Genomic DNA, 10477 nt, shown 5'->3' with positions numbered 1-10477 from the left:
ACTTCACCGCTTTTTCATATTAAACTATGTTATTCCCTTAAAGTTCATGTGCGCAGTCGATTCTTTTTTGGCAGATGTAAATTGTAATGGGCATCTGATTATTCTCATAGGATGTGTTTGGTTGAGTTTATTAATCCGATAGGAAAAGCTGTGCAGGGTATTCAGGTGTAAATATAAGGTATTGTAAAAGCTGTATTCAGTTTTGGCTCAAATACAGTGCCCGATATTATTGACTGGGTTATTTGAGACGTGATTTTGTTTTTAGATGTTTCTTTTTCAAATAAATATATGCATCATAATCTAGCAGTTATTTTTTATAGTCATATGTTCATGTTTTCATAGACGTCATGTTTGTATGTAGGGCTGAACGACTAATTGCATTTGCGATAAATATCGCGATATGATAAAACATGATTTTGTAAGAGCAAAGGTATATAGTGGTTCAGTTAAATTATGTGTTTTTATACTAAATTATATAGTGATGGGCCGATTTCAAAACAACATTTTGAACGGTTATAAATCAGCTTATTGATTCATGATTCGGATCGTGTGTCAAACTGCTGAAATCACGTGACATTGGCGATCCGAATCATGAATCGATATGCTGATTCATAAACTTAAAAATTCCCCGGAGTTGTCCTTTAATGCTAAATCGCTGAAGTAACCCTTTAAATTGAGTTTGTCCAATGAGTTATTTTTTTATTGAGAGTATAAAATACATTAACTCTTTTTAGATCCTTCAGGCTCAAATGTGACCGAATCTTATTTTTCAGTCACCCTCATAAATCTTTGGCGCCATATTTTAAGTGTGTTGTGTGGCAGATCACAGTGATGAAACACACACCTCTCAGGAAACGATGATTACATTTGCTTAAGCAATTTACAAGGCCACGAGTGAAATAAACGGGGAGAACACCCCCAGTGTCGTTTATGTGCTGAAATAACATCTCTGGTCAGGAAATCAATAACAGGCTGTAAGTCAGTGTGAAATGATGTCCTGCCACAGCAGATTGAGTATGTATTGCCTTCACTTTTGATTGACAATAAACAATAATTGTAATGCAAAAGCAAAGCTGCTTGCTAACAGTCACAGACAGCGGCCCGTATAAACGTCTTGTTACCAGCAGATGCTTCGATTCTCTTTTATTGAAATACTTTTGCTGCTTTCTATGAATCACTTTGTGCTGTTCTGATTTTAATATAACTGATATATATTCATGCAGGAGGGGCCGAAGGCTAAATTGAATCCATATTTCAGTGTGATTGTGTTCGGTCTCGGTGGTGCGGTCTATCACACCCGCCTCTGATTGGAGGGGAACCTCCATTGAACCTAATCTGCAGCTTTCTCATAAACACTACCAGTGACTGTCTGAACAAATCCAGAAATGTGTGTGTCACTTATGTGAATCTGGGTTGAATTCAGGTAAACTAGCCTCCTTTTTGCCATCTATCTCAATGACAAAAAATGACCCACACTCTGGGTTAAAAACAACCCACGGGCTGGGTAAATATTAGTCTCAAACATCACGTCCGTTGGCTGAACGTCTGATGCATCTGGCACACTTTTCTGGAAACACTTCGAAGTCATCATCTGATTGGTTGAATTCTACAGGATGTCTGCGAGATGTCTGTCTGGAAACAAATGCCGTGACACCAAACTCCTAAACCTTTTTTAAAGGTCCCGTTCTTCCCGATTCCATCTTTCAAACTTTAGTTAGTGTGTAATGTTGCTGTTAGAGCATAAATAATACCTGTAAAATTATAAAGCTCAAAGTTCAATGCTAAGTGAGATATTTTATTTAACAGAAGTTCCCTTTCAAAGCCTACAGCGAACGGCCGGTTTGGACTACAGCAGGAAGTGCAGGGATGTAATGACGTCACTAGAACCGTTTGTTAACGAACCCTCCGCCCACAGGGGGCGTGGTCTTGTTGCTCTCCCACGTGGAGAAGAGCACATTCAGCGCTTGCATCTCCCCGTTATGGTAAGAGGCGGGACCTTTCCGGGCAAAGTGCGCTAAGCTGCTGTCCAATCACAACACGGGAAGCGCTGGCCCAATCAGAACTCGTTACGTGTTTCTGAAGGAGGGACTTCATAGAACAAGGAAATCATCAGGCCGTTTTTAGGACAGAGGAAACAGCGCTGTACAGATAAGTCAATTGTGTGAAAAATACTGTTTTTTTACACGCGAAACATGAACTCATGTTATATTGCACACTGTGAACATAATCAAAGCTTCGAAAACCTGCGAAGAACGGGACCTTTAAACTTTTTGTCTTAATTTCTAATAGACTGCATGTCAAGAATTTGGTCTATCCTTTCCTCCATATTGTTGTACAGTTAATACGGTGTTTTGTATTTAGTGTGATTCCCTATGTAGCCTAGTGTGATTTTTTTTTTTTTTTTTTTTTTATCTCACTTATAAACCTCCTTCTCCCTTTACAATCAATACAATCAGCTGAGCTGAAACAGACAGGTAACAGGCTAGTCAACAGAATCACAATGCCTAATAAAATAAACCTCCACCCATACGGGGTTCTTACTCAAATGTGCCTTTTAAAATAAGAATTTCTCTTTATTGCACATTTAATAAGGTGTAAAACGAATATGCTAATTTTGCCACCCACCATTATTACTCATCCCAATGTTAAGTTGTGTTTAACCCCGGTTTAGAAGTATTTTCTTCTAATTACAAACCGATGGATAAAACTGCAATAAAATAATGGGTTTTACAATTAATAAGCAGTTGGTGGTTACTAATCAGCATAGAAAAGCAATAATCAACGAGCATGCTTTATACACAAGTTAATGAATAGGTGTAGCCTACTGATAATATACAATCTTTATTTTGCTTACTTTTTAAAAGTGGGTTTATTATTTTTCACTCCAAACTATAATTCATGTGTATTAATTAAATTAAATGTATAAAACATATTGATAAGGCCTTAATTTGATCATATTTACAGTATATAATATTTTAAATATTGCCTATATTTAAGCTTGTTAATAAATATTAAGTAAAAAACTAACATTTTTAGTAGTAATTCAAGTGTAATCGACCAGTCTCTGTTGTCCCGTTCCCACTATAACGGCCATGGAGCTCGTGCCGTATCTTGTATCGTATTCAGCGGGAGAACTTCTAACTTTAGACCGCCGCTCTGCGTTTCACTCGCGAAAAATGCTGTGACTGGCTCCATAACTAGTCCATTAACAATCAGTGTACAGTTCTTAGAATAAATTCTAACATCCTAATTATTTTTATTAGGCATATTCTGGAATAAAGTATGCAAGGCTGTTTCCATCACGCGAAAAGACCAGGACTCGTTTGGGGATGGTGACTCATAACGCGCCCGTTGCTTTGCATAAAATCTGTAACAATACGGAGATGTAACTTAGGCCTACATGCTCTCTCCTGAAGATGTCGCAAAAACAAAAGCCCGATAACTCAAGTGGGTTAACTCTGTGGTCTAACACAAAAAAATAAAGCATTTATTTGAATCACTTATTACTTATTTATACTCGTCATATTTTTGTCCAAATATTATAATGTCCAAAATATATAATTTTAGGTTTGCTGTGTAGCATAAACAGATCTTAGCCTAAATGTTTATTTTTAAGATGCAGTGCAAAAAAACACTAGAATTTGAGTTTGTTTGTTTGCTGTAACACTTCTTCTGGTTTCTCGCTGACTGTAGGCTGAGTAATTTTGGATAAACATGGTTTTATTAATATTTTGATTTGAGCACATTTTCTGTTGTTCAGTGCTGAGTTATGAACTGTGGATTTTGCTTTATCGATCTCCTCTTGGTGTTTTATTGCAGGTCCCACTTACACAGCAGGAGATCGGTGAAAAATGAAGTGTTTTCATTGTGGATCTCACCGTCTCAGCAGGTGGACAGAGTCCTTGGAGAGCCGAGGCCTGTTTCTGTCTAATATGTCTATTCCTTAGCCTAACCCACATCAAGATGTTGGGTCTGGAAACTTACCATTGACAGGGCTCAATCCGAGGGGCGGGATAAACGGTTGTCTTTCAAACTCCCTCTGCATGCGATAGGATAGCGCTACAACCAACCGGAGCAACGAAGGTGAAGCGGAGCTAGTTGACAGATTAAACATTCACCGTATCCGGTCGGCAAAACTCAAGGTCTAGAGACGCGTTTTGAATGCTGTGCGAATGCAACTGTTAAAGACGTCTGTCTATTGCATGTTTATAATGAAAAACAACAGAAAAGTAATGCAGTGGAATGGAAAAAAGGAATAAACAGCCCCTTAGGTGACATCTTGAATTTCACCTCATAAATGAGTGATTTGCAGTGCTTAATTGGCAGCGTGAACATTGGCATCAGCGCAGGGGAAGAAATGGGAATGAGCATGATTAAGAGGCCTACACTGACGACAGCTCACTATGGGTTCGGAACAGAGTGATAATGTTAGGCATTATAGACTGGTTTATTTATTCTCAGGGTTATTAATGCTGTTTTTATTTTTGTGGCATTTAAAGAGATGGTGTTTATTTAGCAAAATGTTCTTTTACAGTGATTTATAGCTTAAAGCAATCTCTCATCCCACAAAATTCAAGAACCAACTTAATGTTTAATCAATATGCAGTAAATATTTCTTTTCTGGCTGCAGTATTTAAAGGCTGTTTATGAAACACAGCACACACTTCTCAAATTCACCTCCAGGAAGGCTTCCGCCCGAGGCTCAGGCATCTACAGATCTTTGAGTTTGTTATGGATCCATCTGAGAGCATTTTATTGTGTGTCTGGAGGCCACACTGAAGAAAAAAAAGTGAACTTTGCTTAATTTTTCACGTTTTTGCTGGCTGAAAATTTCACATGTGGATTTAAACAAACTGTACTTAACTAAATTAAGTCAATTTAACAAAGACAATTAAGTAACTGTAACTTAGTAAAAGTTTGAGTGATTTCTACTTAGAATTTACGTTGAAATTATTTTTACTCATACTTATGCTTTACTTACTTTAGGTGACTTTGGAAGCCCGTTTCCCGTTTAAATAAACAAAACAAAAAAACTCACCTTTCAGCTGGTCAGTGACAACAACAGTGGTGACAGGCGAGTAAACAATAAGCAGGTCCCAGTAGGGGTTCGTCACTCAAAGGAGTCCCCTTATAACATTGCCGTTGTGGTCTGTGTTATTTGCAGCGCGTTTTTGTATTTGTATGTGTCGTGAACTTTTGCAGCGCGTTTTTGTATTTGTATGTGTCGTGAACTTTTGCAGCGCGTTTTTGTATTTGTATGTGTCGTGAACTTTTGCAGCGCGTTTTTGTATTTGTATGTGTCGTGAACTTTTGCAGCGCGTTTTTGTATTTGTATGTGTCGTGAACTTTTGCAGCGCGTTTTTGTATTTGTATGTGTCGTGAACTTTTGCAGCGCGTTTTTGTATTTGTATGTGTCGTGAACTTTTGCAGTGCGTTTTTGTATTTGCATGCGTTGTGAACATTTGCAGCGCGCGTTTTGTCAAACTGATGTTTTCTTTATTTGCTGGTGCTTTCTTCATTTGCTGCGTGTTGAGCTGTCTCGGCCACCGTGCCTACTGTGAGAAAAAATGTCGCAATTACTCTTTTTATTTTTATTTTTTTATTTAGTGGTGGAAACGGGCTTCCTTACTTTGTCGACCTCTTGTAGAAAAAGATGATATTTCATGACTCTTGCCACTAGATGACCGTATAACTCTATGGAGCAAATTGTTGAATTGTTCCGCTGGGTTTGATACTTTTTACCTTTTTACCTAAGGAGTTCAGCCTTAAACGAGCAAAAGTCTTAGGCTGGTTTAATTATATTATTTTCAACAGTTATAAAGTTATATCACATGTTCCTGTCAGTGCTGTTCTAATGAAGATCCACTGTCAGTTTACCCATATTGGCAAAAGAGCATTTCTATACATGAGTCATGACTGAATCTTGACGTCACATTTTCACATATAATTTCATCACACTTTTATTTATCCTACAAAAATGATAGATCCTGCTGTGCCTGGATTGGATAATTCTGTGAAAACGTTGTAGCCTACATGTGGGAACTGAATTGTTTTCCTGCGTTATAGAGTTGTCCAAACCAGGTGTATGTTTCAGATGGATTTTATGTAAATGTGGTGGCGTCCCATCGGACAAACCTGTCAGTGAGACAAATATACGGAAGAAAATCGTACTTGTCCTATTGATCCAGGCTCATATAATCAGTAAACTATGGTCACACTCGAACACATCGATCAGGAGACTCATCCGACACAGTGAACAAACACAACCGGGTGATCCGTCTCTTTTTACTGCTTCGTGGGTTTCTGTACCAACATCAATTGCTTTAGCTTTTCTGTGTTGATGCATTTACAGAAATAAATGCTTGAATTCAGCAACAATGCATTAAATTAGTCAAAGTGACTATAAATGTTATAAAAGATCTCTGTGTCAAATAAGTTCTGCTCTTTAGAAATCAGTTTCCAATAAATAAATAAAAACAAGCAGTTTTTTTTTTTTCAAACGTTGATGATAATCATAAATGTTTCTTGAACAGCAAATCCTCATATTAGGATGATCATGTGACACTGAAGACTGGAGTAATGAGGATGATAAATTCAGCTTTGATCTCAGGAATACATTACATCTGACAATATATTCACATAGAAAATAGCTTTTTTATTGTAATAAGTTTTCACAATTTTACCATAGTTTTGATTAAATAAATGCAAGACCTATAATCAATAATTGTGTTCATTTTCAGAAAAGAGGAAAAACTACATTTTTAAATGTGTATGTCTGGAAGGAAAAAGAGAGAAATGTTACAGACATGTGGACTAAGAGCCACAACATTTAGATGTAATGACGTCTTTAGCATCACTTAAACAATGTAAGCCTGCATGTCTTCTGCTGAAATGTATTTTAGCTATAATAAGCTGTAAAGTGGACCAGACTATGCTGGAGTCTGAAGTATTTTTCTCTGAGTCTAAAGCGATTAGAAAGATTGGAGAGCTAGTGTAAGACCTGTTAAATGTTAACTGCTTGAAAAGACTTTGTTCATGTTTTGTTCTCTTGTCTTTTCACTCGTTCTCTACTCTCAGCCCATTTTATCATGCAAAGAAATACTTCACCAAAACCAATGAGTTTCTGTAACTCACAGGCACATTGAAATGCAGTTTGTATAATTTAGCTCCTTATGTGATTCACACAGCAGACACTTCACAATGGATTCCAATAGAGTTTAGCATTACAAGTTTCTAATAAGTTATTAAAATGCACAGTTCACAAATATAGGGTAAAATACTCTGAAAAAAATAATAATTCTAGTTTACAGTGTCCATGCTCATAAACCAATATTTTAACGATTCATAAAAGATGATTCTCTGTCCGACCACCTTAGATTACACTATGGAGATAAAGGACAGAATCAGGATTTTTTTTTTTTTTAGTGGCATTACATCACATCGTGAATTTAAATTAACACCATTTTTTGTTTTTGTCTTTGGCATCGAAACACCGCTTCATGACGCAAGCTTCGAAACCATGTAAAGATGTTTTAATTAAAATGAATAATAGTTCTCTTATTGGCCTGTTTAGCTCAGCATGGAACAAACAAATCAAGCCCTGAAAAGTTGATAAAAGAACATACGGAAAGCATTGGAAAGATTTGTTACTCCCATCACTACATCAGACTTAACTAATGGATAGGATTTGTGCTGGTTTGATGACAAATGAGGTCCTTCGTGAGTCTCTGTTAGGACTCCAAATAATCCTATTGGCTCAAATTCCTCTTCAGCACCTGATTACAATTCATGCTAACACCTGTTATGATAAATGCTGTTTGAAGTATGTTATAATGACCAATAATGTCTTTATTAGTTAGCATAGCATACAGATAGCTCAATTAGCATGATCGCTAGTTTAAACACGCATTAGCACTTACTCACAATCCTCTTTAATTGCGTGTTAAATGAAGTGTTAAATACCCAAATCAATTATAAAAAGAGATTTGTTAGTTAATTAACACTGTATCAAGTAAAAGTAACACTTTATTTTGATGGTCCCTTTTAACATTTTGCTCACTAAAGTAACTTTACACCTACATGTCAAGGAACTCTCATTAGTAGTAGACAGTCTTCTTAATATCTGATAACTCTATATTGTGATGGTCCTCCAACAGACATTAACTATAGTAACAAGGCCATTACATGTCAACTTATTCTATTCCTAACACTAATGAGAGTTAGTAGACACGTAGGTGGAACATACTTATAGTCAACAGAATGTATTAACAGGGCATCAGATCATTTTATTATGCACTATACTGTATAGTAATCTTTACATATTTTAAATGAATATTGTTTTCATATGCTTAGTATGAGTTGACAGAGACCCGATTTCAAGGGGGAACCTGATTAGTCTTGAGAGGGTTCGTGTTTTGACGCCTTTAAATGCAGCATATGTTGGCCGCTCACTGTGTTTTGGAACAGAGTCGCTGTGTCGCTCTCGTTCGAGCAGTAAAATGTGTTTACAGCATGAGACACGACACTTTCATTTATCAGGCAGGCTTTGCATTAGTATCGTGTGTGTGTGTGTGTGTGTTCCATCTATATATTTTGGCTTGTGTGACTGTGAAGTGAGCAGGGTTTCATCTGTTAACGCCTCTCTTCACATAAGCACACACACTGACTGACATGAATTATTTGGCAGACATTTAAATTCACTCTTGCTGCACAGGCTTTCCTAGCTCAGAGATGCTACAGCTGAGAAATTCACTAAAGATCTTTCGTACATTATTCAGCGATACCCGATGTTTCATGGAAATGGCCTGTTTATATGCACAAGAATGTGAAACTTCAGCTTTGTAGATAGGCGGCAAAATAGGATTTCTTTATTTATTTTGCTATAGCTGACTGAAATCACTATCTGTTTGCGGTCTACTTAAATCAGATGTCTACAAATCAGCTCCAAACCACATGGGTAGCATGAAATCTGATTAAAATTGGTAACACTATTAACTTTAAGTAACTTTTAATTTAAGGATTAATAGACAGCCAGCTTAAGCTCGTTTTTATGAGAAAAAAGTCAAGAAAAAAATTGCAAATGAGAGAGAAAAAAAGTCAGAATTGCGAGTTTACAGTATATACTCTGACTCTAAAACATACAATTTCACATCACGCAATTCTTACTTTATAACATGCAATTGTGAGATATTAAGCCAGAATTTTTTTTCCCTCAGAATTGGACTTTATGAACCGCAATAATGTTAAGTTTATATCTTACTATTCTGAGAAATGAAATGAGAATTGAGATGTAAATGTGATATGTAAACTCAATAGTCAGATGAAAAGTTATTCAGTTGCGAAAACAAGTTTCCATATAGTTGACATGTAGTTACAAAGTTACCTATAGGCCTAGTTGTCTGAAGTGGACTCGAAATAGTGTTACCTATTTGTTTGGTTGTTTAGGCCTATTGTTTTTTTATTATTATTATTATTTATTTTTATACAGATGTATTTGGCCTCTTGTAGTGTGCTATAACTTCTGATCTGAAAGGGTTTTTTAAAATGATTTTTGTACTATTTTAGTTGAAGTCTGTGACTTTATCACAGGTTTGTTTGTTCTCTCTCTCTCTCTCTCTCTCTCTCTCTCTCTCTCTCTCGATATTCAGTGACTAATGAAGAAGGTGAAGTCTTTTCCTTGAGGAGGACTCAAGAACTTTAAAGAACAAACAAACAAACAAACAAAGCCACTCCAGTGGCAGCCTGGGAGGATGATGCGGTTCGGGCCCTTTTAATCTCTCCTCTTCCACTTCCTTTCTGTGAGGTGTTACCAAGGCAACCGTCGGCACAACCAACCACTCCAGGTTAGTGATTAAGGATGCAAATCCGAATCTGTGAGTGTATTTACTGGACAGCGTGGGTCTGTGGAGTCATTTATAATGCGATCATATGTGTATGAAAGAGCCCTGTTCAAGATCACTGGCCCCTCTGGGATTCGGGCTGGAGGCGAGTGCTGAGGTTGCGTTTCTGCTGCCTTTCCATCGTGTCCTTGAGCCAGAGAATTTCTGCTACAGCCGACCGCGCTTTCAAAGCACTTCAGTGCCTCTTTGCTGAAAGCATCTGCAAAATGAGATGATTTTGAATTGGTTGCACATGATATTAAAGGAATTTAGAAGCTGAAAGTTTTCTCATTTTACACGACATGCTCTGTAGCTCTCATCCCGGGAGAGAAGAAACTATCAAATTAGGCATTAATCATTCACATTTCTACATCTGTAGAATCAAAGTTTGTTTTTATTACTTATTTTAAGAGGGCGTTTTTATTTTGTTACAGCTATAATCATATTTATGTAGCAGATTGCTAGCAGTAGCAGCATATTGTATTGTATTTGTGGTACGTTTACAGGTAAAGTTAGGGTCAGGTGTGGTGGTGTGGGTCAGTTTAAGGGTAAAGTTAGGGTCAGGTGTGGTGGTGTGGGTCAGTTTAAGGGTAAAGTTA

Source organism: Pseudorasbora parva, chromosome 21 (genome assembly GCF_024679245.1).
Source record: "Pseudorasbora parva isolate DD20220531a chromosome 21, ASM2467924v1, whole genome shotgun sequence".
Lineage (NCBI taxonomy): Eukaryota > Metazoa > Chordata > Actinopteri > Cypriniformes > Gobionidae > Pseudorasbora > Pseudorasbora parva.
The sequence above is the reverse complement of the archived record's forward strand: the minus strand, read 5'-3'. Positions refer to the sequence as shown.